Source organism: Schistocerca cancellata, chromosome 2 (assembly GCF_023864275.1).
Source record: "Schistocerca cancellata isolate TAMUIC-IGC-003103 chromosome 2, iqSchCanc2.1, whole genome shotgun sequence".
Classification (NCBI taxonomy): Eukaryota; Metazoa; Arthropoda; class Insecta; order Orthoptera; family Acrididae; genus Schistocerca; species Schistocerca cancellata.
Genome location: NC_064627.1, coordinates 533,668,679 through 533,696,447, shown reverse-complemented (window position 1 = coordinate 533,696,447; position 27,769 = coordinate 533,668,679). Strand labels below are relative to the sequence as shown.

General features: G+C 47.1%; 24 non-coding genes across 24 annotated transcripts; all 24 read right to left on the bottom strand.

The window, feature by feature from the left end:
- Positions 1–5,924: 5,924 nt before the first annotated feature.
- Trnas-gcu (transfer RNA serine (anticodon GCU)) lies at positions 5,925–6,006 on the bottom strand. The gene has a single exon. It is a non-coding gene; the product is annotated as a tRNA-Ser (tRNA).
- An 838-nt stretch (positions 6,007–6,844) lies between these two features.
- Trnas-gcu (transfer RNA serine (anticodon GCU)) lies at positions 6,845–6,926 on the bottom strand. The gene has a single exon. It is a non-coding gene; the product is annotated as a tRNA-Ser (tRNA).
- An 838-nt stretch (positions 6,927–7,764) lies between these two features.
- Trnas-gcu (transfer RNA serine (anticodon GCU)) lies at positions 7,765–7,846 on the bottom strand. Its single transcript has one exon. It is a non-coding gene; the product is annotated as a tRNA-Ser (tRNA).
- An 838-nt stretch (positions 7,847–8,684) lies between these two features.
- On the bottom strand, positions 8,685–8,766 carry Trnas-gcu (transfer RNA serine (anticodon GCU)). The gene has a single exon. It is a non-coding gene; the product is annotated as a tRNA-Ser (tRNA).
- Positions 8,767–9,604: 838 nt separating this feature from the next.
- On the bottom strand, positions 9,605–9,686 carry Trnas-gcu (transfer RNA serine (anticodon GCU)). The gene has a single exon. It is a non-coding gene; the product is annotated as a tRNA-Ser (tRNA).
- Positions 9,687–10,524: 838 nt separating this feature from the next.
- Positions 10,525–10,606, bottom strand: Trnas-gcu (transfer RNA serine (anticodon GCU)). The gene has a single exon. It is a non-coding gene; the product is annotated as a tRNA-Ser (tRNA).
- Positions 10,607–11,444: 838 nt separating this feature from the next.
- Positions 11,445–11,526, bottom strand: Trnas-gcu (transfer RNA serine (anticodon GCU)). Its single transcript has one exon. It is a non-coding gene; the product is annotated as a tRNA-Ser (tRNA).
- An 838-nt stretch (positions 11,527–12,364) lies between these two features.
- Trnas-gcu (transfer RNA serine (anticodon GCU)) lies at positions 12,365–12,446 on the bottom strand. Its single transcript has one exon. It is a non-coding gene; the product is annotated as a tRNA-Ser (tRNA).
- Positions 12,447–13,284: 838 nt separating this feature from the next.
- Trnas-gcu (transfer RNA serine (anticodon GCU)) lies at positions 13,285–13,366 on the bottom strand. The gene has a single exon. It is a non-coding gene; the product is annotated as a tRNA-Ser (tRNA).
- Positions 13,367–14,180: 814 nt separating this feature from the next.
- On the bottom strand, positions 14,181–14,262 carry Trnas-gcu (transfer RNA serine (anticodon GCU)). The gene has a single exon. It is a non-coding gene; the product is annotated as a tRNA-Ser (tRNA).
- An 838-nt stretch (positions 14,263–15,100) lies between these two features.
- Trnas-gcu (transfer RNA serine (anticodon GCU)) lies at positions 15,101–15,182 on the bottom strand. Its single transcript has one exon. It is a non-coding gene; the product is annotated as a tRNA-Ser (tRNA).
- Positions 15,183–15,996: 814 nt separating this feature from the next.
- Trnas-gcu (transfer RNA serine (anticodon GCU)) lies at positions 15,997–16,078 on the bottom strand. The gene has a single exon. It is a non-coding gene; the product is annotated as a tRNA-Ser (tRNA).
- Positions 16,079–16,916: 838 nt separating this feature from the next.
- Trnas-gcu (transfer RNA serine (anticodon GCU)) lies at positions 16,917–16,998 on the bottom strand. The gene has a single exon. It is a non-coding gene; the product is annotated as a tRNA-Ser (tRNA).
- Positions 16,999–17,836: 838 nt separating this feature from the next.
- On the bottom strand, positions 17,837–17,918 carry Trnas-gcu (transfer RNA serine (anticodon GCU)). The gene has a single exon. It is a non-coding gene; the product is annotated as a tRNA-Ser (tRNA).
- Positions 17,919–18,756: 838 nt separating this feature from the next.
- On the bottom strand, positions 18,757–18,838 carry Trnas-gcu (transfer RNA serine (anticodon GCU)). Its single transcript has one exon. It is a non-coding gene; the product is annotated as a tRNA-Ser (tRNA).
- An 838-nt stretch (positions 18,839–19,676) lies between these two features.
- On the bottom strand, positions 19,677–19,758 carry Trnas-gcu (transfer RNA serine (anticodon GCU)). Its single transcript has one exon. It is a non-coding gene; the product is annotated as a tRNA-Ser (tRNA).
- An 814-nt stretch (positions 19,759–20,572) lies between these two features.
- Trnas-gcu (transfer RNA serine (anticodon GCU)) lies at positions 20,573–20,654 on the bottom strand. Its single transcript has one exon. It is a non-coding gene; the product is annotated as a tRNA-Ser (tRNA).
- Positions 20,655–21,492: 838 nt separating this feature from the next.
- Trnas-gcu (transfer RNA serine (anticodon GCU)) lies at positions 21,493–21,574 on the bottom strand. Its single transcript has one exon. It is a non-coding gene; the product is annotated as a tRNA-Ser (tRNA).
- An 814-nt stretch (positions 21,575–22,388) lies between these two features.
- Trnas-gcu (transfer RNA serine (anticodon GCU)) lies at positions 22,389–22,470 on the bottom strand. The gene has a single exon. It is a non-coding gene; the product is annotated as a tRNA-Ser (tRNA).
- An 838-nt stretch (positions 22,471–23,308) lies between these two features.
- On the bottom strand, positions 23,309–23,390 carry Trnas-gcu (transfer RNA serine (anticodon GCU)). Its single transcript has one exon. It is a non-coding gene; the product is annotated as a tRNA-Ser (tRNA).
- An 814-nt stretch (positions 23,391–24,204) lies between these two features.
- On the bottom strand, positions 24,205–24,286 carry Trnas-gcu (transfer RNA serine (anticodon GCU)). The gene has a single exon. It is a non-coding gene; the product is annotated as a tRNA-Ser (tRNA).
- An 838-nt stretch (positions 24,287–25,124) lies between these two features.
- Trnas-gcu (transfer RNA serine (anticodon GCU)) lies at positions 25,125–25,206 on the bottom strand. Its single transcript has one exon. It is a non-coding gene; the product is annotated as a tRNA-Ser (tRNA).
- Positions 25,207–26,044: 838 nt separating this feature from the next.
- On the bottom strand, positions 26,045–26,126 carry Trnas-gcu (transfer RNA serine (anticodon GCU)). Its single transcript has one exon. It is a non-coding gene; the product is annotated as a tRNA-Ser (tRNA).
- Positions 26,127–26,940: 814 nt separating this feature from the next.
- Trnas-gcu (transfer RNA serine (anticodon GCU)) lies at positions 26,941–27,022 on the bottom strand. Its single transcript has one exon. It is a non-coding gene; the product is annotated as a tRNA-Ser (tRNA).
- Positions 27,023–27,769: the final 747 nt, after the last annotated feature.

The window sequence follows — 27,769 nt, the reverse complement described above, 5'->3', positions numbered from 1 at the left end:
ACAAACAGTTACAGCTTTTCTTTTGGACTGAACGACGTTTTCTAGTAACAGATAGCGCAATAGAATAGCTCAAGTGAAAAGGAACACTTCTTATTTAAACTTCTGCATCCTACAATGTTGGCAGTTGTGTGTAGGTGGCAGTAACGTGATTTTATTTCTGTGATTACAAAATAGTCGAATGTATGCACTGGGTAGCCGAGGCAGCTAGTTCATGGTGATTCGGTCAACCAAGTAAATGAATTTACTGAACATGCTGCAAATTACTACAGGGAGCCTGTGTGTCAGAATTCTCATCCAGTGTGGCGCAACTGCGTTACGATAGAAAAATGACTCGCAGAGAAGAGGATTTCGTGGTCTGTTGGACGGATGGTAGGTTGTTATACCTATGGTCTGGGTTCGATTCCCACTTCTGTCAATGATTTTAGATAGGGAGAGACAGATTCCATTCTCTCCTGGCTACACCAAGTGAAGGAGATATAATGGCTGCGTGGTCTGAAAATTCACATTAAAGATGATATTCCTTCTTTACCAAGTAGACGGTAGGTTGAACCACAATAAAGTCTGGAGTGGCGACATGTAGAAACTCTACCACCAGTAACCTTTCTTATACTAGTTATTTATTTCAAGTGACGACACAAACGCTATGTATGGTCACAGGACACTTATTCCATCTTTTATTTGAGCTTCTGTATGTCGATAAAATTGGTTCTGAACTGGGAATGCGACTCAGACCGCCCTTAACGCGGAATTTGATCCCTTCGTGGCAATACAGCTCGGCTACAATTTGTTGTTTGTTCAAAACTGCAGATTCCTCAACACCTTCACATATTATGCGTGAATGGGATCGAATCCTGGCCCGGCACTAAAGATTTAATTATGTATTATCAAGCTCTAGCATGAGAACACCTGTCTGCTGGTGGATAATAATTTTGATTTTTAATGTATTTTCATTCGCTGTCACACTAACGATATCTGACGTTTTTAACTCCCAGTGAGACACAGAACTATTTGCGAGATGACTGTAAGTTCAAGATGCTATTCTGAGCAGCTGGTGGAGAAAAATTCGGTAGCTGACGTCTCTTTGTGTGTAGTCAACAACGATATGTGTGGGGCTCTATTCCCAGTGAGCGCTGAACTCTTCGTCATATTATTTCAGTTCAAACATGCTCACATGTCACTGCTGGTGCAACAAACCCATATTTAACGTTAGTTTTCTCTAGAATATAACAGCGATAGGTGCCGGGTTGGAGTCCTGGGAAGGAAAAAATTAATTTTTCGTCTCGTCATTTCAGTTATAACATCTAGTTACTGCCGCGAAATTCCGATATGTCACATTTGACTGTGCTTCGATAGCAATCCGATTAGGTTCCGGGTTCGAATCCGTGTCCAACACACAGCTTTACCTCACGGCATTTCAAGTAAGTTACTTGTGAAGAAGCAATATTTAACATCTCTCGTAGTTCGTTAACAGGGACAATAGATGCTGGGTAGGAATTCGCGTCTGTTAAAAATGTTTGCGTTATGCAATTTAAAGTTGATATTTGCTAACTGATACTGTCTAAAATCGAGGTATATCACTCTCTGTATGCCTAATCAGGAATGACTGTTAGTTTCCGTCAGTCACGAAATCTTTGCTTAGTCTGCATGAGCTGGGTTTGAATCCATATGCAGAACATGACGGTTCGTCGTGTCATTTAATGTTCATACATATTCTCAACTAGCTGCTCGTGAATAACTTAAATTTTTAATGTCATTTTGTGTTAAATAGTTCAAATGGCTCTGAGCACCATGGGACTTAACTTCTAAGGTCATCAGTCCCCTAGAACTTAGAACTACTTAAACCTAACTAACCTAAGGACATCACACACATCCATGCCCGAGACAGGATTCGAACCTGCGACCGTAGCGGTCACGCGGTTCCAGACTGAAGCGCCTAGAACCGCACGGCCACATCGGCCGGCCCCCACCATCTGGTATCAATGCATTACCTTATAATCCATTATATATAATCATTTTCATAGTACACTTGATATTATAGATGAGTAGGACACAAGACAGGACATAGATAATGTCCGTTTGACGTCAACAGTGTGTAACATTTTACTTTTTTGAATAGGACAATGTTCCTCTCCAATAATTTTTAGATTAGTTACAATAAGCTTACGCTGCAAGAGAATTCGCTTGTATTTTTCAATATGTGGTCTGTTGTCGGTTTGAAGGCCTTCCATAACATCGGCAACGTAGTGCAACTCCACCGAGAGCTGTCTGGAGTAGGGTGGGGATAGCAATGTGAAAGTTGCGAGCTGTCGAAGACGATCTTCATATTCCAAATGCGATTAGGACATCGTATACTCTTGACGACGTTTAGCACCTGTGCGGTCAGTCACCCAATTTCAGAATTCATTTTGAGTAATCCTGTTAAATTCCCAAAATATTGTCTTTTTATATTGATGAGTAATATGGATAGTCGTCACGTTCATGTGCCGTCTACAACGCAAATTTAATGTTACTATCCTAGGAACTAACCTGCAATACGTTTTGTATTTCATAATCGGAACTATCTGCATTAACCGTCATCAGAGCAATGTCAGGGAACAGAGTGCAGCAGTGCCTACTTGAGGACCTGCTTGAGTCGTGTTCTAAGGAAAGGGTAGTTGCTGGTTCACATTATATTACACTAGCGAGAAGTACCGACTTTTCCTTTTCTCTGCAAACATCCAGAACTAAATTCAGTAACTAAATGCTAAGAATATATTTTCATTGTGCCAACTCAAAGATCAATAGATATGGATATAGATATAGATTTTTATATTTAAAGCCATTCTCGTTCTGCGTTGGAATAAACATCATTCATTATTTGCTTGTTCTTGTTACGATTGTTATTGTCATTCTCTCACTCGCAAGAGTCTTATGCTGATGCTGTATGAATAAATTATGCCATTGGATACAAAGCGGTTTAGTTTTGAGACCTAACCCACGAGGGGGGAAGGCACAGTGGTCTGCTTCAGGAATTCCAAGCAATAAAACACAAAAAACAACCCAGGAAGGGTTCGAACAGCTACTTTCACGCAGAGACATGCATTTGGAATCTGTTCATCGTTACGGGGTCAAACAAGAGGGTCACATTACTGAAACAATGATCGGGCTACTTAGTATATAATAGAGCATACAGATTTCAAGGAGGAAACGTATGAAGACGCAGACTTCCTCGTTATCAATATGTGCGGCATATCTTTCGTGTTAACGAAAGTAAATTCCCGCTTTACCTCTTCTTACGTGTCAAATGAAATGAATGCCATGAGGAATAGAATATTTGTTGACTGCGTCTGTTCTTGCTTCCATCCTTACCAACATATTTCTTCATTCTCGTGGTAATCATGACAATCTATGTGCATGCTGCAAACGATTGCAAGTGGACAAATTCGACATCGAGGTGCAAAGCGTTTGGTATCTTACATTATATTCAATTCGAATAAGATTCCGGTGTATTTTTACTTCGTTTGTATTTTTAGATGATTATGAACGTTACGGAAATTTATCTCACATGCTTTATGTTGAATGAGAAACATTGAATGATCCGTTTTGCTTTCCCTACGTTGAAATGATATAATGTCGGCGTCAACAGCCTTCTTCCACGCCGGAAGCTGAAACTTGTATCATTCTGGATTAATGATAATTGAATGTCTCATATGTATACATAGCCCACAAGGCGACGTCAGAAACCACCAGGGGAGAACGCCGCATAAAAACCAAACGTGCGCGCGCGTCTCCACTCTGAAGAACCGTATCGGAGAATCACGGCAAGCATTTCGCTGAAGAGCTGCCTCGTCAGAGAGCCGAGAAATGGCATCGTCGTAGCAAGTATTTGTCAACACTCTGATAGTGCATTTACTTCCGGGTGTAGGTCGGCGTTACCTCGCTAAATTCACTTGACATTCGTTTTCCACATCGAAGACTCGTACGATATAATCCACTGCAAGATGACACAATTAGAAAGTATATTTAATTTCTGGACTCCAAGAACGGCGTTCTTCACATAAGTAACACCTGTTTGTGTGTGCATTCGGGAGGACGATGGTGCAATCCCGCGCCCGGCCATCCTGATTTAGGTTTTCAATGATTTCCCTAAATCGCTTCAGGCAAATGCCGGGATGGTTCCTTAGGAAGGGCACGGCCGATTTCCTTCCCCATCCTTCCCTAATCCGAGCTTGTGCTCCGTCTCTAATGACATCGTTGTCGACGGGACGTTAAAACAGTAATCTCCACCTCCTCTGTTTCTGTGTTTAAGGTTGCGTTTTGAGGCTCAGGCAACATCGCAGTGACTATAGTCCGCCTCTGGCCGCCAGTGTGTCGTTAGCTCAGAGGTTCCCTTGTGCGTTGCAGTGCTTGTACTATAAGTTCGAATCACGGTAGAAGCCGCTGGCTAAAACATTTTATTTTCCATTTTAATTAATGGAGTTGCAAACTGCTAGTAAACATTTCTTATGCGAAATCTGAAGAATGCCTTTAAACATCAATCTTCGTCCGATTTCGACTTAGTAAATTAAGTTAATATCATGGATTTCTGCTTTGCAAATTCCAAGGTGCTTCACTGTAAAATAGGTCCTGAAAAGATTCAAACCGACTGTCAACGATATAAATTTGAGCTTTGTTCGTCATACAGGTCTAACATGTCAGAAGGTTGTTTATGAAGTGCACATGTTCATTAATATAGTTCACATCTTCTAAATTTTTGCAATAGCATTTAACTGTAGACGTTTTCTAACACCGGCGTTAGCAATTCCTTTCCGTTCTCTGAAACCTTCAAAACGACAAATTTATCTGGATTAAATCTGATGACCTTAACTATCACTTCCGATCAACAATAAATACTTCATGAACCCATACATGGAACTCCAAATGTGCAGTGTGCCTGCACTGCTACAGAGCATGCATTGCAAGGTATTCACACAGTTTATCGCATAGACTTACCATAAGGAATCAAACAAGAACTGTAATACATTTTACACCACAGACGCTCACTCTGGCTTGACGAAAACATCCAATCATTGACCAAAAGTTGCACAAATAATTCAGTTTGAAAGGAAAAGAAACGAGGTATGAAGCATTTATAAATTCATCGAATGTAGTGAGGTGGTTTAATTTCGTCCCAGTCTATAAAATTAATTTCGGGCCATACTCAGCTCTTGCCGATTACCCGCCTACTAATCAGGGCGTCTGTCTCCGTTGCTTTTGAGCGTGAATGGAAATTGTAGAAATTTTCTGTGGAGCAACATTTAATAATAAAGCGTTTCAAATCATCAAAAGCGATGAGCGGTAGCAGGCGCTTTCGATAAAGAACGGGGGAGTGCAGCGCCGCTGCTGTCGCCACGGCCGCTGCCAGTAGCCAGCAAATGGATCCCGGAGCTTTGCCGCATACGGCGTCCAGAGGAGGACAGTCTGCAGGAAATCTGCCGCAAAATCGTTACTAGATAAAATTTTGATATCGGTGTGTCACAAAGCGAAATAGATTGAATCTGCGCTACCATTACATTCACGTCTTCAGCATTCAGACAGAAGAGGCTATAAAAATATTTTATGCCAGCTGCTCTCGATCCACTGACATTATGAACAGAAACAACGCACGCTACCGCTAGACCACAGGCGTAATCAGCCTAGAGTCTCTCTATCTTGGGACAAGTTTTCCTCCAGGAAGTGCCGCAGTCTACAGTGTTGCCAGATTGTGCAGATAACCGGACTTAGAGAATTAGCGAGTTGGCCAGTTTCTTTGTCCCATGTCGCGATCGGCGCGGATTTAGCCTCTGAAGCGGCCGGCCGCCGGTCAAGTTTTATGTCAAAGAGTGTACACGCTTCGTTGTTACTACTGAGTGGCGTTTCGCATGGAGAAGGAGTGACCGCAAACGCGTGCTTTACGTAAAATTCTTCGACGAGGATGGGATTCGAACCCACGCGTGCAGAGCACATTGGATTAGCAGTCCAACGCCTTAACCACTCGGCCACCTCGTCTGCTGGAACTACATCTGCATCTTTGGCGAGTGGTTGCGCAAAGAAGACATCTGTCGATTCGAAAACGCATTCAAAGCACCGTACTGGGCCGGTGTCTGCGTCTAATGCCCAGCTGCAGTGCAGCCGACCAAGCTCCCACTCGCGAATCATTTAATGACAGCATCCGTCCACGTCGATATCCGATCGGGGCAAAATCACCGGCCCACTTATTTACTGCAGGAATAAGTATTGTATCGACATGCAGTGTCGTCTAATGCAAATGAGAAATGTGCTGGGCACTCTTTTCCACGACTTGCTGCAACGAAACGGACAGCTCGATACGCTACACTGATATTGCTTGCAAGGTTTTGACGTTCGTCCTAGCCCAAGATTGTCCTGCTGTTTGGATGGAGCTTGGTGTTTGGGCGGCCACTAGCGACGGATGTCTGCAAAGTCAAGTCTCTCCAGTAGGCCCTGCCAAATCGGTTCTGTATATGGCGGCCTGACGCAAAACAAACTGTCGAAAGGCGACAGTTGTGCTACAGATGGTTTATTATAGGCTCGATACGTTAAAATGACTGCGACAGGTATGCACTTAAATATAAATAAGAACTCGTCGTTCGCAAATACCAACATACTCTTTGCTGGAGCCGTAATTTGATTGGTTTATAGATCTCGACATGATGTATAATTCGAAGGGCATACGCTATGGAATGTTGTGCGCTTTCATCTGGTAGGCAGTTTTGCCTCGTATTTCATACACACGCTATCTGCCACGTACACGCTTCGTTGTTACTACTGAGTGGCGTTTCGCATGGAGAAGGAGTGACCGCAAACGCGTGCTTTACGTAAAATTCTTCGACGAGGATGGGATTCGAACCCACGCGTGCAGAGCACATTGGATTAGCAGTCCAACGCCTTAACCACTCGGCCACCTCGTCTGCTGGAACTACATCTGCATCTTTGGCGAGTGCTTGCGCAAAGAAGACATCTGTCGATTCGAAAACGCATTCAAAGCACCGTACTGGGCCGGTGTCTGCGTCTAATGCCCAGCTGCAGTGCAGCCGACCAAGCTCCCACTCGCGAATCATTTAATGACAGCATCCGTCCACGTCGATATCCGATCGGGGCAAAATCACCGGCCCACTTATTTACTGCAGGAATAAGTATTGTATCGACATGCAGTGTCGTCTAATGCAAATGAGAAATGTGCTGGGCACTCTTTTCCACGACTTGCTGCAACGAAACGGACAGCTCGATACGCTACACTGATATTGCTTGCAAGGTTTTGACGTTCGTCCTAGCCCAAGATTGTCCTGCTGTTTGGATGGAGCTTGGTGTTTGGGCGGCCACTAGCGACGGATGTCTGCAAAGTCAAGTCTCTCCAGTAGGCCCTGCCAAATCGGTTCTGTATATGGCGGCCTGACGCAAAACAAACTGTCGAAAGGCGACAGTTGTGCTACAGATGGTTTATTATAGGCTCGATACGTTAAAATGACTGCGACAGGTATGCACTTAAATATAAATAAGAACTCGTCGTTCGCAAATACCAACATACTCTTTGCTGGAGCCGTAATTTGATTGGTTTATAGATCTCGACATGATGTATAATTCGAAGGGCATACGCTATGGAATGTTGTGCGCTTTCATCTGGTAGGCAGTTTTGCCTCGTATTTCATACACACGCTATCTGCCACGTACACGCTTCGTTGTTACTACTGAGTGGCGTTTCGCATGGAGAAGGAGTGACCGCAAACGCGTGCTTTACGTAAAATTCTTCGACGAGGATGGGATTCGAACCCACGCGTGCAGAGCACATTGGATTAGCAGTCCAACGCCTTAACCACTCGGCCACCTCGTCTGCTGGAACTACATGTGCATCTTTGGCGAGTGCTTGCGCAAAGAAGACATCTGTCGATTCGAAAACGCATTCAAAGCACCGTACTGGGCCGGTGTCTGCGTCTAATGCCCAGCTGCAGTGCAGCCGACCAAGCTCCCACTCGCGAATCATTTAATGACAGCATCCGTCCACGTCGATATCCGATCGGGGCAAAATCACCGGCCCACTTATTTACTGCAGGAATAAGTATTGTATCGACATGCAGTGTCGTCTAATGCAAATGAGAAATGTGCTGGGCACTCTTTTCCACGACTTGCTGCAACGAAACGGACAGCTCGATACGCTACACTGATATTGCTTGCAAGGTTTTGACGTTCGTCCTAGCCCAAGATTGTCCTGCTGTTTGGATGGAGCTTGGTGTTTGGGCGGCCACTAGCGACGGATGTCTGCAAAGTCAAGTCTCTCCAGTAGGCCCTGCCAAATCGGTTCTGTATATGGCGGCCTGACGCAAAACAAACTGTCGAAAGGCGACAGTTGTGCTACAAATGGTTTATTATAGGCTCGATACGTTAAAATGACTGCGACAGGTATGCACTTAAATATAAATAAGAACTCGTCGTTCGCAAATACCAACATACTCTTTGCTGGAGCCGTAATTTGATTGGTTTATAGATTTCGACATGATGTATAATTCGAAGGGCATACGCTATGGAATGTTGTGCGCTTTCATCTGGTAGGCAGTTTTGCCTCGTATTTCATACACACGCTATCTGCCACGTACACGCTTCGTTGTTACTACTGAGTGGCGTTTCGCATGGAGAAGGAGTGACCGCAAACGCGTGCTTTACGTAAAATTCTTCGACGAGGATGGGATTCGAACCCACGCGTGCAGAGCACATTGGATTAGCAGTCCAACGCCTTAACCACTCGGCCACCTCGTCTGCTGGAACTACATCTGCATCTTTGGCGAGTGCTTGCGCAAAGAAGACTTCTGTCGATTCGAAAACGCATTCAAAGCACCGTACTGGGCCGGTGTCTGCGTCTAATGCCCAGCTGCAGTGCAGCCGACCAAGCTCCCACTCGCGAATCATTTAATGACAGCATCCATCCACGTCGATATCCGATCGGGGCAAAATCACCGGCCCACTTATTTACTGCAGGAATAAGTATTGTATCGACATGCAGTGTCGTCTAATGCAAATGAGAAATGTGCTGGGCACTCTTTTCCACGACTTGCTGCAACCAAACGGACAGCTCGATACGCTACACTGATATTGCTTGCAAGGTTTTGACGTTCGTCCTAGCCCAAGATTGTCCTGCTGTTTGGATGGAGCTTGGTGTTTGGGCGGCCACTAGCGACGGATGTCTGCAAAGTCAAGTCTCTCCAGTAGGCCCTGCCAAATCGGTTCTGTATATGGCGGCCTGACGCAAAACAAACTGTCGAAAGGCGACAGTTGTGCTACAGATGGTTTATTATAGGCTCGATACGTTAAAATGACTGCGACAGGTATGCACTTAAATATAAATAAGAACTCGTCGTTCGCAAATACCAACATACTCTTTGCTGGAGCCGTAATTTGATTGGTTTATAGATCTCGACATGATGTATAATTCGAAGGGCATACGCTATGGAATGTTGTGCGCTTTCATCTGGTAGGCAGTTTTGCCTCGTATTTCATACACACGCTATCTGCCACGTACACGCTTCGTTGTTACTACTGAGTGGCGTTTCGCATGGAGAAGGAGTGACCGCAAACGCGTGCTTTACGTAAAATTCTTCGACGAGGATGGGATTCGAACCCACGCGTGCAGAGCACATTGGATTAGCAGTCCAACGCCTTAACCACTCGGCCACCTCGTCTGCTGGAACTACATGTGCATCTTTGGCGAGTGCTTGCGCAAAGAAGACATCTGTCGATTCGAAAACGCATTCAAAGCACCGTACTGGGCCGGTGTCTGCGTCTAATGCCCAGCTGCAGTGCAGCCGACCAAGCTCCCACTCGCGAATCATTTAATGACAGCATCCGTCCACGTCGATATCCGATCGGGGCAAAATCACCGGCCCACTTATTTACTGCAGGAATAAGTATTGTATCGACATGCAGTGTCGTCTAATGCAAATGAGAAATGTGCTGGGCACTCTTTTCCACGACTTGCTGCAACGAAACGGACAGCTCGATACGCTACACTGATATTGCTTGCAAGGTTTTGACGTTCGTCCTAGCCCAAGATTGTCCTGCTGTTTGGATGGAGCTTGGTGTTTGGGCGGCCACTAGCGACGGATGTCTGCAAAGTCAAGTCTCTCCAGTAGGCCCTGCCAAATCGGTTCTGTATATGGCGGCCTGACGCAAAACAAACTGTCGAAAGGCGACAGTTGTGCTACAGATGGTTTATTATAGGCTCGATACGTTAAAATGACTGCGACAGGTATGCACTTAAATATAAATAAGAACTCGTCGTTCGCAAATACCAACATACTCTTTGCTGGAGCCGTAATTTGATTGGTTTATAGATTTCGACATGATGTATAATTCGAAGGGCATACGCTATGGAATGTTGTGCGCTTTCATCTGGTAGGCAGTTTTGCCTCGTATTTCATACACACGCTATCTGCCACGTACACGCTTCGTTGTTACTACTGAGTGGCGTTTCGCATGGAGAAGGAGTGACCGCAAACGCGTGCTTTACGTAAAATTCTTCGACGAGGATGGGATTCGAACCCACGCGTGCAGAGCACATTGGATTAGCAGTCCAACGCCTTAACCACTCGGCCACCTCGTCTGCTGGAACTACATGTGCATCTTTGGCGAGTGCTTGCGCAAAGAAGACATCTGTCGATTCGAAAACGCATTCAAAGCACCGTACTGGGCCGGTGTCTGCGTCTAATGCCCAGCTGCAGTGCAGCCGACCAAGCTCCCACTCGCGAATCATTTAATGACAGCATCCGTCGACGTCGATATCCGATCGGGGCAAAATCACCGGCCCACTTATTTACTGCAGGAATAAGTATTGTATCGACATGCAGTGTCGTCTAATGCAAATGAGAAATGTGCTGGGCACTCTTTTCCACGACTTGCTGCAACCAAACGGACAGCTCGATACGCTACACTGATATTGCTTGCAAGGTTTTGACGTTCGTCCTAGCCCAAGATTGTCCTGCTGTTTGGATGGAGCTTGGTGTTTGGGCGGCCACTAGCGACGGATGTCTGCAAAGTCAAGTCTCTCCTGTAGGCCCTGCCAAATCGGTTCTGTATATGGCGGCCTGACGCAAAACAAACTGTCGAAAGGCGACAGTTGTGCTACAGATGGTTTATTATAGGCTCGATACGTTAAAATGACTGCGACAGGTATGCACTTAAATATAAATAAGAACTCGTCGTTCGCAAATACCAACATACTCTTTGCTGGAGCCGTAATTTGATTGGTTTATAGATCTCGACATGATGTATAATTCGAAGGGCATACGCTATGGAATGTTGTGCGCTTTCATCTGGTAGGCAGTTTTGCCTCGTATTTCATACACACGCTATCTGCCACGTACACGCTTCGTTGTTACTACTGAGTGGCGTTTCGCATGGAGAAGGAGTGACCGCAAACGCGTGCTTTACGTAAAATTCTTCGACGAGGATGGGATTCGAACCCACGCGTGCAGAGCACATTGGATTAGCAGTCCAACGCCTTAACCACTCGGCCACCTCGTCTGCTGGAACTACATGTGCATCTTTGGCGAGTGCTTGCGCAAAGAAGACATCTGTCGATTCGAAAACGCATTCAAAGCACCGTACTGGGCCGGTGTCTGCGTCTAATGCCCAGCTGCAGTGCAGCCGACCAAGCTCCCACTCGCGAATCATTTAATGACAGCATCCGTCCACGTCGATATCCGATCGGGGCAAAATCACCGGCCCACTTATTTACTGCAGGAATAAGTATTGTATCGACATGCAGTGTCGTCTAATGCAAATGAGAAATGTGCTGGGCACTCTTTTCCACGACTTGCTGCAACGAAACGGACAGCTCGATACGCTACACTGATATTGCTTGCAAGGTTTTGACGTTCGTCCTAGCCCAAGATTGTCCTGCTGTTTGGATGGAGCTTGGTGTTTGGGCGGCCACTAGCGACGGATGTCTGCAAAGTCAAGTCTCTCCAGTAGGCCCTGCCAAATCGGTTCTGTATATGGCGGCCTGACGCAAAACAAACTGTCGAAAGGCGACAGTTGTGCTACAGATGGTTTATTATAGGCTCGATACGTTAAAATGACTGCGACAGGTATGCACTTAAATATAAATAAGAACTCGTCGTTCGCAAATACCAACATACTCTTTGCTGGAGCCGTAATTTGATTGGTTTATAGATTTCGACATGATGTATAATTCGAAGGGCATACGCTATGGAATGTTGTGCGCTTTCATCTGGTAGGCAGTTTTGCCTCGTATTTCATACACACGCTATCTGCCACGTACACGCTTCGTTGTTACTACTGAGTGGCGTTTCGCATGGAGAAGGAGTGACCGCAAACGCGTGCTTTACGTAAAATTCTTCGACGAGGATGGGATTCGAACCCACGCGTGCAGAGCACATTGGATTAGCAGTCCAACGCCTTAACCACTCGGCCACCTCGTCTGCTGGAACTACATGTGCATCTTTGGCGAGTGCTTGCGCAAAGAAGACATCTGTCGATTCGAAAACGCATTCAAAGCACCGTACTGGGCCGGTGTCTGCGTCTAATGCCCAGCTGCAGTGCAGCCGACCAAGCTCCCACTCGCGAATCATTTAATGACAGCATCCGTCCACGTCGATATCCGATCGGGGCAAAATCACCGGCCCACTTATTTACTGCAGGAATAAGTATTGTATCGACATGCAGTGTCGTCTAATGCAAATGAGAAATGTGCTGGGCACTCTTTTCCACGACTTGCTGCAACGAAACGGACAGCTCGATACGCTACACTGATATTGCTTGCAAGGTTTTGACGTTCGTCCTAGCCCAAGATTGTCCTGCTGTTGGGATGGAGCTTGGTGTTTGGGCGGCCACTAGCGACGGATGTCTGCAAAGTCAAGTCTCTCCAGTAGGCCCTGCCAAATCGGTTCTGTATATGGCGGCCTGACGCAAAACAAACTGTCGAAAGGCGACAGTTGTGCTACAGATGGTTTATTATAGGCTCGATACGTTAAAATGACTGCGACAGGTATGCACTTAAATATAAATAAGAACTCGTCGTTCGCAAATACCAACATACTCTTTGCTGGAGCCGTAATTTGATTGGTTTATAGATCTCGACATGATGTATAATTCGAAGGGCATACGCTATGGAATGTTGTGCGCTTTCATCTGGTAGGCAGTTTTGCCTCGTATTTCATACACACGCTATCTGCCACGTACACGCTTCGTTGTTACTACTGAGTGGCGTTTCGCATGGAGAAGGAGTGACCGCAAACGCGTGCTTTACGTAAAATTCTTCGACGAGGACGGGATTCGAACCCACGCGTGCAGAGCACATTGGATTAGCAGTCCAACGCCTTAACCACTCGGCCACCTCGTCTGCTGGAACTACATCTGCATCTTTGGCGAGTGCTTGCGCAAAGAAGACATCTGTCGATTCGAAAACGCATTCAAAGCACCGTACTGGGACGGTGTCTGCGTCTAATGCCCAGCTGCAGTGCAGCCGACCAAGCTCCCACTCGCGAATCATTTAATGACAGCATCCGTCGACGTCGATATCCGATCGGGGCAAAATCACCGGCCCACTTATTTACTGCAGGAATAAGTATTGTATCGACATGCAGTGTCGTCTAATGCAAATGAGAAATGTGCTGGGCACTCTTTTCCACGACTTGCTGCAACGAAACGGACAGCTCGATACGCTACACTGATATTGCTTGCAAGGTTTTGACGTTCGTCCTAGCCCAAGATTGTCCTGCTGTTTGGATGGAGCTTGGTGTTTGGGCGGCCACTAGCGACGGATGTCTGCAAAGTCAAGTCTCTCCAGTAGGCCCTGCCAAATCGGTTCTGTATATGGCGGCCTGACGAGTTGTGCTACAGATGGTTTATTATAGGCTCGATACGTTAAAATGACTGCGACAGGTATGCACTTAAATATAAATAAGAACTCGTCGTTCGCAAATACCAACATACTCTTTGCTGGAGCCGTAATTTGATTGGTTTATAGATCTCGACATGATGTATAATTCGAAGGGCATACGCTATGGAATGTTGTGCGCTTTCATCTGGTAGGCAGTTTTGCCTCGTATTTCATACCCACGCTATCTGCCACGTACACGCTTCGTTGTTACTACTGAGTGGCGTTTCGCATGGAGAAGGAGTGACCGCAAACGCGTGCTTTACGTAAAATTCTTCGACGAGGATGGGATTCGAACCCACGCGTGCAGAGCACATTGGATTAGCAGTCCAACGCCTTAACCACTCGGCCACCTCGTCTGCTGGAACTACATCTGCATCTTTGGCGAGTGCTTGCGCAAAGAAGACATCTGTCGATTCGAAAACGCATTCAAAGCACCGTACTGGGCCGGTGTCTGCGTCTAATGCCCAGCTGCAGTGCAGCCGACCAAGCTCCCACTCGCGAATCATTTAATGACAGCATCCGTCGACGTCGATATCCGATCGGGGCAAAATCACCGGCCCACTTATTTACTGCAGGAATAAGTATTGTATCGACATGCAGTGTCGTCTAATGCAAATGAGAAATGTGCTGGGCACTCTTTTCCACGACTTGCTGCAACGAAACGGACAGCTCGATACGCTACACTGATATTGCTTGCAAGGTTTTGACGTTCGTCCTAGCCCAAGATTGTCTTGCTGTTTGGATGGAGCTTGGTGTTTGGGCGGCCACTAGCGACGGATGTCTGCAAAGTCAAGTGTCTCCAGTAGGCCCTGCCAAATCGGTTCTGTATATGGCGGCCTGATGCAAAACAAACTGTCGAAAGGCGACAGTTGTGCTACAGATGGTTTATTATAGGTTTGATACGTTAAAATGACTGCGACAGGTATGCACTTAAATATAAATAAGAACTCGTCGTTCGCAAATACCAACATACTCTTTGCTGGAGCCGTAATTTGATTGGTTTATAGATCTCGACATGATGTATAATTCGAAGGGCATACGCTATGGAATGTTGTGCGCTTTCATCTGGTAGGCAGTTTTGCCTCGTATTTCATACACACGCTATCTGCCACGTACACGCTTCGTTGTTACTACTGAGTGGCGTTTCGCATGGAGAAGGAGTGACCGCAAACGCGTGCTTTACGTAAAATTCTTCGACGAGGACGGGATTCGAACCCACGCGTGCAGAGCACATTGGATTAGCAGTCCAACGCCTTAACCACTCGGCCACCTCGTCTGCTGGAACTACATCTGCATCTTTGGCGAGTGCTTGCGCAAAGAAGACATCTGTCGATTCGAAAACGCATTCAAAGCACCGTACTGGGACGGTGTCTGCGTCTAATGCCCAGCTGCAGTGCAGCCGACCAAGCTCCCACTCGCGAATCATTTAATGACAGCATCCGTCGACGTCGATATCCGATCGGGGCAAAATCACCGGCCCACTTATTTACTGCAGGAATAAGTATTGTATCGACATGCAGTGTCGTCTAATGCAAATGAGAAATGTGCTGGGCACTCTTTTCCACGACTTGCTGCAACGAAACGGACAGCTCGATACGCTACACTGATATTGCTTGCAAGGTTTTGACGTTCGTCCTAGCCCAAGATTGTCCTGCTGTTTGGATGGAGCTTGGTGTTTGGGCGGCCACTAGCGACGGATGTCTGCAAAGTCAAGTCTCTCCAGTAGGCCCTGCCAAATCGGTTCTGTATATGGCGGCCTGACGAGTTGTGCTACAGATGGTTTATTATAGGCTCGATACGTTAAAATGACTGCGACAGGTATGCACTTAAATATAAATAAGAACTCGTCGTTCGCAAATACCAACATACTCTTTGCTGGAGCCGTAATTTGATTGGTTTATAGATCTCGACATGATGTATAATTCGAAGGGCATACGCTATGGAATGTTGTGCGCTTTCATCTGGTAGGCAGTTTTGCCTCGTATTTCATACCCACGCTATCTGCCACGTACACGCTTCGTTGTTACTACTGAGTGGCGTTTCGCATGGAGAAGGAGTGACCGCAAACGCGTGCTTTACGTAAAATTCTTCGACGAGGATGGGATTCGAACCCACGCGTGCAGAGCACATTGGATTAGCAGTCCAACGCCTTAACCACTCGGCCACCTCGTCTGCTGGAACTACATCTGCATCTTTGGCGAGTGCTTGCGCAAAGAAGACATCTGTCGATTCGAAAACGCATTCAAAGCACCGTACTGGGCCGGTGTCTGCGTCTAATGCCCAGCTGCAGTGCAGCCGACCAAGCTCCCACTCGCGAATCATTTAATGACAGCATCCGTCGACGTCGATATCCGATCGGGGCAAAATCACCGGCCCACTTATTTACTGCAGGAATAAGTATTGTATCGACATGCAGTGTCGTCTAATGCAAATGAGAAATGTGCTGGGCACTCTTTTCCACGACTTGCTGCAACGAAACGGACAGCTCGATACGCTACACTGATATTGCTTGCAAGGTTTTGACGTTCGTCCTAGCCCAAGATTGTCTTGCTGTTTGGATGGAGCTTCGTGTTTGTGCGGCCACTAGCGACGGATGTCTGCAAAGTCAAGTGTCTCCAGTAGGCCCTGCCAAATCGGTTCTGTATATGGCGGCCTGATGCAAAACAAACTGTCGAAAGGCGACAGTTGTGCTACAGATGGTTTATTATAGGCTCGATACGTTAAAATGACTGCGACAGGTATGCACTTAAATATAAATAAGAACTCGTCGTTCGCAAATACCAACATACTCTTTGCTGGAGCCGTAATTTGATTGGTTTATAGATCTCGACATGATGTATAATTCGAAGGGCATACGCTATGGAATGTTGTGCGCTTTCATCTGGTAGGCAGTTTTGCCTCGTATTTCATACACACGCTATCTGCCACGTACACGCTTCGTTGTTACTACTGAGTGGCGTTTCGCATGGAGAAGGAGTGACCGCAAACGCGTGCTTTACGTAAAATTCTTCGACGAGGATGGGATTCGAACCCACGCGTGCAGAGCACATTGGATTAGCAGTCCAACGCCTTAACCACTCGGCCACCTCGTCTGCTGGAACTACATGTGCATCTTTGGCGAGTGCTTGCGCAAAGAAGACATCTGTCGATTCGAAAACGCATTCAAAGCACCGTACTGGGCCGGTGTCTGCGTCTAATGCCCAGCTGCAGTGCAGCCGACCAAGCTCCCACTCGCGAATCATTTAATGACAGCATCCGTCGACGTCGATATCCGATCGGGGCAAAATCACCGGCCCACTTATTTACTGCAGGAATAAGTATTGTATCGACATGCAGTGTCGTCTAATGCAAATGAGAAATGTGCTGGGCACTCTTTTCCACGACTTGCTGCAACGAAACGGACAGCTCGATACGCTACACTGATATTGCTTGCAAGGTTTTGACGTTCGTCCTAGCCCAAGATTGTCCTGCTGTTTGGATGGAGCTTGGTGTTTGGGCGGCCACTAGCGACGGATGTCTGCAAAGTCAAGTCTCTCCAGTAGGCCCTGCCAAATCGGTTCTGTATATGGCGGCCTGACGCAAAACAAACTGTCGAAAGGCGACAGTTGTGCTACAGATGGTTTATTATAGGCTCGATACGTTAAAATGACTGCGACAGGTATGCACTTAAATATAAATAAGAACTCGTCGTTCGCAAATACCAACATACTCTTTGCTGGAGCCGTAATTTGATTGGTTTATAGATCTCGACATGATGTATAATTCGAAGGGCATACGCTATGGAATGTTGTGCGCTTTCATCTGGTAGGCAGTTTTGCCTCGTATTTCATACACACGCTATCTGCCACGTACACGCTTCGTTGTTACTACTGAGTGGCGTTTCGCATGGAGAAGGAGTGACCGCAAACGCGTGCTTTACGTAAAATTCTTCGACGAGGATGGGATTCGAACCCACGCGTGCAGAGCACATTGGATTAGCAGTCCAACGCCTTAACCACTCGGCCACCTCGTCTACTGGAACTACATGTGCATCTTTGGCGAGTGCTTGCGCAAAGAAGACATCTGTCGATTCGAAAACGCATTCAAAGCACCGTACTGGGCCGGTGTCTGCGTCTAATGCCCAGCTGCAGTGCAGCCGACCAAGCTCCCACTCGCGAATCATTTAATGACAGCATCCGTCGACGTCGATATCCGATCGGGGCAAAATCACCGGCCCACTTATTTACTGCAGGAATAAGTATTGTATCGACATGCAGTGTCGTCTAATGCAAATGAGAAATGTGCTGGGCACTCTTTTCCACGACTTGCTGCAACGAAGCGGACAGCTCGATACGCTACACTGATATTGCTTGCAAGGTTTTGACGTTCGTCCTAGCCCAAGATTGTCCTGCTGTTTGGATGGAGCTTGGTGTTTGGGCGGCCACTAGCGACGGATGTCTGCAAAGTCAAGTCTCTCCAGTAGGCCCTGCCAAATCGGTTCTGTATATGGCGGCCTGACGCAAAACAAACTGTCGAAAGGCGACAGTTGTGCTACAGATGGTTTATTATAGGCTCGATACGTTAAAATGACTGCGACAGGTATGCACTTAAATATAAATAAGAACTCGTCGTTCGCAAATACCAACATACTCTTTGCTGGAGCCGTAATTTGATTGGTTTATAGATCTCGACATGATGTATAATTCGAAGGGCATACGCTATGGAATGTTGTGCGCTTTCATCTGGTAGGCAGTTTTGCCTCGTATTTCATACACACGCTATCTGCCACGTACACGCTTCGTTGTTACTACTGAGTGGCGTTTCGCATGGAGAAGGAGTGACCGCAAACGCGTGCTTTACGTAAAATTCTTCGACGAGGATGGGATTCGAACCCACGCGTGCAGAGCACATTGGATTAGCAGTCCAACGCCTTAACCACTCGGCCACCTCGTCTGCTGGAACTACATGTGCATCTTTGGCGAGTGCTTGCGCAAAGAAGACTTCTGTCGATTCGAAAACGCATTCAAAGCACCGTACTGGGCCGGTGTCTGCGTCTAATGCCCAGCTGCAGTGCAGCCGACCAAGCTCCCACTCGCGAATCATTTAATGACAGCATCCGTCCACGTCGATATCCGATCGGGGCAAAATCACCGGCCCACTTATTTACTGCAGGAATAAGTATTGTATCGACATGCAGTGTCGTCTAATGCAAATGAGAAATGTGCTGGGCACTCTTTTCCACGACTTGCTGCAACGAAACGGACAGCTCGATACGCTACACTGATATTGCTTGCAAGGTTTTGACGTTCGTCCTAGCCCAAGATTGTCTTGCTGTTTGGATGGAGCTTGGTGTTTGGGCGGCCACTAGCGACGGATGTCTGCAAAGTCAAGTGTCTCCAGTAGGCCCTGCCAAATCGGTTCTGTATATGGCGGCCTGACGCAAAACAAACTGTCGAAAGGCGACAGTTGTGCTACAGATGGTTTATTATAGGCTCGATACGTTAAAATGACTGCGACAGGTATGCACTTAAATATAAATAAGAACTCGTCGTTCGCAAATACCAACATACTCTTTGCTGGAGCCGTAATTTGATTGGTTTATAGATCTCGACATGATGTATAATTCGAAGGGCATACGCTATGGAATGTTGTGCGCTTTCATCTGGTAGGCAGTTTTGCCTCGTATTTCATACACACGCTATCTGCCACGTACACGCTTCGTTGTTACTACTGAGTGGCGTTTCGCATGGAGAAGGAGTGACCGCAAACGCGTGCTTTACGTAAAATTCTTCGACGAGGACGGGATTCGAACCCACGCGTGCAGAGCACATTGGATTAGCAGTCCAACGCCTTAACCACTCGGCCACCTCGTCTGCTGGAACTACATCTGCCTCTTTGGCGAGTGCTTGCGCAAAGAAGACATCTGTCGATTCGAAAACGCATTCAAAGCACCGTACTGGGACGGTGTCTGCGTCTAATGCCCAGCTGCAGTGCAGCCGACCAAGCTCCCACTCGCGAATCATTTAATGACAGCATCCGTCGACGTCGATATCCGATCGGGGCAAAATCACCGGCCCACTTATTTACTGCAGGAATAAGTATTGTATCGACATGCAGTGTCGTCTAATGCAAATGAGAAATGTGCTGGGCACTCTTTTCCACGACTTGCTGCAACGAAACGGACAGCTCGATACGCTACACTGATATTGCTTGCAAGGTTTTGACGTTCGTCCTAGCCCAAGATTGTCCTGCTGTTTGGATGGAGCTTGGTGTTTGGGCGGCCACTAGCGACGGATGTCTGCAAAGTCAAGTCTCTCCAGTAGGCCCTGCCAAATCGGTTCTGTATATGGCGGCCTGACGAGTTGTGCTACAGATGGTTTATTATAGGCTCGATACGTTAAAATGACTGCGACAGGTATGCACTTAAATATAAATAAGAACTCGTCGTTCGCAAATACCAACATACTCTTTGCTGGAGCCGTAATTTGATTGGTTTATAGATCTCGACATGATGTATAATTCGAAGGGCATACGCTATGGAATGTTGTGCGCTTTCATCTGGTAGGCAGTTTTGCCTCGTATTTCATACCCACGCTATCTGCCACGTACACGCTTCGTTGTTACTACTGAGTGGCGTTTCGCATGGAGAAGGAGTGACCGCAAACGCGTGCTTTACGTAAAATTCTCCGACGAGGATGGGATTCGAACCCACGCGTGCAGAGCACATTGGATTAGCAGTCCAACGCCTTAACCACTCGGCCACCTCGTCTGCTGGAACTACATGTGCATCTTTGGCGAGTGCTTGCGCAAAGAAGACTTCTGTCGATTCGAAAACGCATTCAAAGCACCGTACTGGGCCGGTGTCTGCGTCTAATGCCCAGCTGCAGTGCAGCCGACCAAGCTCCCACTCGCGAATCATTTAATGACAGCATCCGTCCACGTCGATATCCGATCGGGGCAAAATCACCGGCCCACTTATTTACTGCAGGAATAAGTATTGTATCGACATGCAGTGTCGTCTAATGCAAATGAGAAATGTGCTGGGCACTCTTTTCCACGACTTGCTGCAACGAAACGGACAGCTCGATACGCTACACTGATATTGCTTGCAAGGTTTTGACGTTCGTCCTAGCCCAAGATTGTCTTGCTGTTTGGATGGAGCTTGGTGTTTGGGCGGCCACTAGCGACGGATGTCTGCAAAGTCAAGTCTCTCCAGTAGGCCCTGCCAAATCGGTTCTGTATATGGCGGCCTGACGCAAAACAAACTGTCGAAAGGCGACAGTTGTGCTACAGATGGTTTATTATAGGCTCGATACGTTAAAATGACTGCGACAGGTATGCACTTAAATATAAATAAGAACTCGTCGTTCGCAAATACCAACATACTCTTTGCTGGAGCCGTAATTTGATTGGTTTATAGATCTCGACATGATGTATAATTCGAAGGGCATACGCTATGGAATGTTGTGCGCTTTCATCTGGTAGGCAGTTTTGCCTCGTATTTCATACACACGCTATCTGCCACGTACACGCTTCGTTGTTACTACTGAGTGGCGTTTCGCATGGAGAAGGAGTGACCGCAAACGCGTGCTTTACGTAAAATTCTTCGACGAGGACGGGATTCGAACCCACGCGTGCAGAGCACATTGGATTAGCAGTCCAACGCCTTAACCACTCGGCCACCTCGTCTGCTGGAACTACATCTGCATCTTTGGCGAGTGCTTGCGCAAAGAAGACATCTGTCGATTCGAAAACGCATTCAAAGCACCGTACTGGGACGGTGTCTGCGTCTAATGCCCAGCTGCAGTGCAGCCGACCAAGCTCCCACTCGCGAATCATTTAATGACAGCATCCGTCGACGTCGATATCCGATCGGGGCAAAATCACCGGCCCACTTATTTACTGCAGGAATAAGTATTGTATCGACATGCAGTGTCGTCTAATGCAAATGAGAAATGTGCTGGGCACTCTTTTCCACGACTTGCTGCAACGAAACGGACAGCTCGATACGCTACACTGATATTGCTTGCAAGGTTTTGACGTTCGTCCTAGCCCAAGATTGTCCTGCTGTTTGGATGGAGCTTGGTGTTTGGGCGGCCACTAGCGACGGATGTCTGCAAAGTCAAGTCTCTCCAGTAGGCCCTGCCAAATCGGTTCTGTATATGGCGGCCTGACGAGTTGTGCTACAGATGGTTTATTATAGGCTCGATACGTTAAAATGACTGCGACAGGTATGCACTTAAATATAAATAAGAACTCGTCGTTCGCAAATACCAACATACTCTTTGCTGGAGCCGTAATTTGATTGGTTTATAGATCTCGACATGATGTATTATTCGAAGGGCATACGCTATGGAATGTTGTGCGCTTTCATCTGGTAGGCAGTTTTGCCTCGTATTTCATACCCACGCTATCTGCCACGTACACGCTTCGTTGTTACTACTGAGTGGCGTTTCGCATGGAGAAGGAGTGACCGCAAACGCGTGCTTTACGTAAAATTCTTCGACGAGGATGGGATTCGAACCCACGCGTGCAGAGCACATTGGATTAGCAGTCCAACGCCTTAACCACTCGGCCACCTCGTCTGCTGGAACTACATCTGCATCTTTGGCGAGTGCTTGCGCAAAGAAGACATCTGTCGATTCGAAAACGCATTCAAAGCACCGTACTGGGCCGGTGTCTGCGTCTAATGCCCAGCTGCAGTGCAGCCGACCAAGCTCCCACTCGCGAATCATTTAATGACAGCATCCGTCGACGTCGATATCCGATCGGGGCAAAATCACCGGCCCACTTATTTACTGCAGGAATAAGTATTGTATCGACATGCAGTGTCGTCTAATGCAAATGAGAAATGTGCTGGGCACTCTTTTCCACGACTTGCTGCAACGAAACGGACAGCTCGATACGCTACACTGATATTGCTTGCAAGGTTTTGACGTTCGTCCTAGCCCAAGATTGTCTTGCTGTTTGGATGGAGCTTGGTGTTTGGGCGGCCACTAGCGACGGATGTCTGCAAAGTCAAGTGTCTCCAGTAGGCCCTGCCAAATCGGTTCTGTATATGGCGGCCTGATGCAAAACAAACTGTCGAAAGGCGACAGTTGTGCTACAGATGGTTTATTATAGGTTTGATACGTTAAAATGACTGCGACAGGTATGCACTTAAATATAAATAAGAACTCGTCGTTCGCAAATACCAACATACTCTTTGCTGGAGCCGTAATTTGATTGGTTTATAGATCTCGACATGATGTATAATTCGAAGGGCATACGCTATGGAATGTTGTGCGCTTTCATCTGGTAGGCAGTTTTGCCTCGTATTTCATACACACGCTATCTGCCACGTACACGCTTCGTTGTTACTACTGAGTGGCGTTTCGCATGGAGAAGGAGTGACCGCAAACGCGTGCTTTACGTAAAATTCTTCGACGAGGACGGGATTCGAACCCACGCGTGCAGAGCACATTGGATTAGCAGTCCAACGCCTTAACCACTCGGCCACCTCGTCTGCTGGAACTACATCTGCATCTTTGGCGAGTGCTTGCGCAAAGAAGACATCTGTCGATTCGAAAACGCATTCAAAGCACCGTACTGGGACGGTGTCTGCGTCTAATGCCCAGCTGCAGTGCAGCCGACCAAGCTCCCACTCGCGAATCATTTAATGACAGCATCCGTCGACGTCGATATCCGATCGGGGCAAAATCACCGGCCCACTTATTTACTGCAGGAATAAGTATTGTATCGACATGCAGTGTCGTCTAATGCAAATGAGAAATGTGCTGGGCACTCTTTTCCACGACTTGCTGCAACGAAACGGACAGCTCGATACGCTACACTGATATTGCTTGCAAGGTTTTGACGTTCGTCCTAGCCCAAGATTGTCCTGCTGTTTGGATGGAGCTTGGTGTTTGGGCGGCCACTAGCGACGGATGTCTGCAAAGTCAAGTCTCTCCAGTAGGCCCTGCCAAATCGGTTCTGTATATGGCGGCCTGACGAGTTGTGCTACAGATGGTTTATTATAGGCTCGATACGTTAAAATGACTGCGACAGGTATGCACTTAAATATAAATAAGAACTCGTCGTTCGCAAATACCAACATACTCTTTGCTGGAGCCGTAATTTGATTGGTTTATAGATCTCGACATGATGTATAATTCGAAGGGCATACGCTATGGAATGTTGTGCGCTTTCATCTGGTAGGCAGTTTTGCCTCGTATTTCATACCCACGCTATCTGCCACGTACACGCTTCGTTGTTACTACTGAGTGGCGTTTCGCATGGAGAAGGAGTGACCGCAAACGCGTGCTTTACGTAAAATTCTTCGACGAGGATGGGATTCGAACCCACGCGTGCAGAGCACATTGGATTAGCAGTCCAACGCCTTAACCACTCGGCCACCTCGTCTGCTGGAACTACATCTGCATCTTTGGCGAGTGCTTGCGCAAAGAAGACATCTGTCGATTCGAAAACGCATTCAAAGCACCGTACTGGGCCGGTGTCTGCGTCTAATGCCCAGCTGCAGTGCAGCCGACCAAGCTCCCACTCGCGAATCATTTAATGACAGCATCCGTCGACGTCGATATCCGATCGGGGCAAAATCACCGGCCCACTTATTTACTGCAGGAATAAGTATTGTATCGACATGCAGTGTCGTCTAATGCAAATGAGAAATGTGCTGGGCACTCTTTTCCACGACTTGCTGCAACGAAACGGACAGCTCGATACGCTACACTGATATTGCTTGCAAGGTTTTGACGTTCGTCCTAGCCCAAGATTGTCCTGCTGTTTGGATGGAGCTTGGTGTTTGGGCGGCCACTAGCGACGGATGTCTGCAAAGTCAAGTCTCTCCAGTAGGCCCTGCCAAATCGGTTCTGTATATGGCGGCCTGACGCAAAACAAACTGTCGAAAGGCGACAGTTGTGCTACAGATGGTTTATTATAGGCTCGATACGTTAAAATGACTGCGACAGGTATGCACTTAAATATAAATAAGAACTCGTCGTTCGCAAATACCAACATACTCTTTGCTGGAGCCGTAATTTGATTGGTTTATAGATCTCGACATGATGTATAATTCGAAGGGCATACGCTATGGAATGTTGTGCGCTTTCATCTGGTAGGCAGTTTTGCCTCGTATTTCATACACACGCTATCTGCCACGTACACGCTTCGTTGTTACTACTGAGTGGCGTTTCGCATGGAGAAGGAGTGACCGCAAACGCGTGCTTTACGTAAAATTCTTCGACGAGGATGGGATTCGAACCCACGCGTGCAGAGCACATTGGATTAGCAGTCCAACGCCTTAACCACTCGGCCACCTCGTCTGCTGGAACTACATGTGCATCTTTGGCGAGTGCTTGCGCAAAGAAGACTTCTGTCGATTCGAAAACGCATTCAAAGCACCGTACTGGGCCGGTGTCTGCGTCTAATGCCCAGCTGCAGTGCAGCCGACCAAGCTCCCACTCGCGAATCATTTAATGACAGCATCCGTCCACGTCGATATCCGATCGGGGCAAAATCACCGGCCCACTTATTTACTGCAGGAATAAGTATTGTATCGACATGCAGTGTCGTCTAATGCAAATGAGAAATGTGCTGGGCACTCTTTTCCACGACTTGCTGCAACGAAACGGACAGCTCGATACGCTACACTGATATTGCTTGCAAGGTTTTGACGTTCGTCCTAGCCCAAGATTGTCTTGCTGTTTGGATGGAGCTTGGTGTTTGGGCGGCCACTAGCGACGGATGTCTGCAAAGTCAAGTGTCTCCAGTAGGCCCTGCCAAATCGGTTCTGTATATGGCGGCCTGACGCAAAACAAACTGTCGAAAGGCGACAGTTGTGCTACAGATGGTTTATTATAGGCTCGATACGTTAAAATGACTGCGACAGGTATGCACTTAAATATAAATAAGAACTCGTCGTTCGCAAATACCAACATACTCTTTGCTGGAGCCGTAATTTGATTGGTTTATAGATCTCGACATGATGTATAATTCGAAGGGCATACGCTATGGAATGTTGTGCGCTTTCATCTGGTAGGCAGTTTTGCCTCGTATTTCATACACACGCTATCTGCCACGTACACGCTTCGTTGTTACTACTGAGTGGCGTTTCGCATGGAGAAGGAGTGACCGCAAACGCGTGCTTTACGTAAAATTCTTCGACGAGGACGGGATTCGAACCCACGCGTGCAGAGCACATTGGATTAGCAGTCCAACGCCTTAACCACTCGGCCACCTCGTCTGCTGGAACTACATCTGCCTCTTTGGCGAGTGCTTGCGCAAAGAAGACATCTGTCGATTCGAAAACGCATTCAAAGCACCGTACTGGGACGGTGTCTGCGTCTAATGCCCAGCTGCAGTGCAGCCGACCAAGCTCCCACTCGCGAATCATTTAATGACAGCATCCGTCGACGTCGATATCCGATCGGGGCAAAATCACCGGCCCACTTATTTACTGCAGGAATAAGTATTGTATCGACATGCAGTGTCGTCTAATGCAAATGAGAAATGTGCTGGGCACTCTTTTCCACGACTTGCTGCAACGAAACGGACAGCTCGATACGCTACACTGATATTGCTTGCAAGGTTTTGACGTTCGTCCTAGCCCAAGATTGTCCTGCTGTTTGGATGGAGCTTGGTGTTTGGGCGGCCACTAGCGACGGATGTCTGCAAAGTCAAGTCTCTCCAGTAGGCCCTGCCAAATCGGTTCTGTATATGGCGGCCTGACGAGTTGTGCTACAGATGGTTTATTATAGGCTCGATACGTTAAAATGACTGCGACAGGTATGCACTTAAATATAAATAAGAACTCGTCGTTCGCAAATACCAACATACTCTTTGCTGGAGCCGTAATTTGATTGGTTTATAGATCTCGACATGATGTATAATTCGAAGGGCATACGCTATGGAATGTTGTGCGCTTTCATCTGGTAGGCAGTTTTGCCTCGTATTTCATACCCACGCTATCTGCCACGTACACGCTTCGTTGTTACTACTGAGTGGCGTTTCGCATGGAGAAGGAGTGACCGCAAACGCGTGCTTTACGTAAAATTCTCCGACGAGGATGGGATTCGAACCCACGCGTGCAGAGCACATTGGATTAGCAGTCCAACGCCTTAACCACTCGGCCACCTCGTCTGCTGGAACTACATGTGCATCTTTGGCGAGTGCTTGCGCAAAGAAGACTTCTGTCGATTCGAAAACGCATTCAAAGCACCGTACTGGGCCGGTGTCTGCGTCTAATGCCCAGCTGCAGTGCAGCCGACCAAGCTCCCACTCGCGAATCATTTAATGACAGCATCCGTCCACGTCGATATCCGATCGGGGCAAAATCACCGGCCCACTTATTTACTGCAGGAATAAGTATTGTATCGACATGCAGTGTCGTCTAATGCAAATGAGAAATGTGCTGGGCACTCTTTTCCACGACTTGCTGCAACGAAACGGACAGCTCGATACGCTACACTGATATTGCTTGCAAGGTTTTGACGTTCGTCCTAGCCCAAGATTGTCTTGCTGTTTGGATGGAGCTTGGTGTTTGGGCGGCCACTAGCGACGGATGTCTGCAAAGTCAAGTCTCTCCAGTAGGCCCTGCCAAATCGGTTCTGTATATGGCGGCCTGACGCAAAACAAACTGTCGAAAGGCGACAGTTGTGCTACAGATGGTTTATTATAGGCTCGATACGTTAAAATGACTGCGACAGGTATGCACTTAAATATAAATAAGAACTCGTCGTTCGCAAATACCAACATACTCTTTGCTGGAGCCGTAATTTGATTGGTTTATAGATCTCGACATGATGTATAATTCGAAGGGCATACGCTATGGAATGTTGTGCGCTTTCATCTGGTAGGCAGTTTTGCCTCGTATTTCATACACACGCT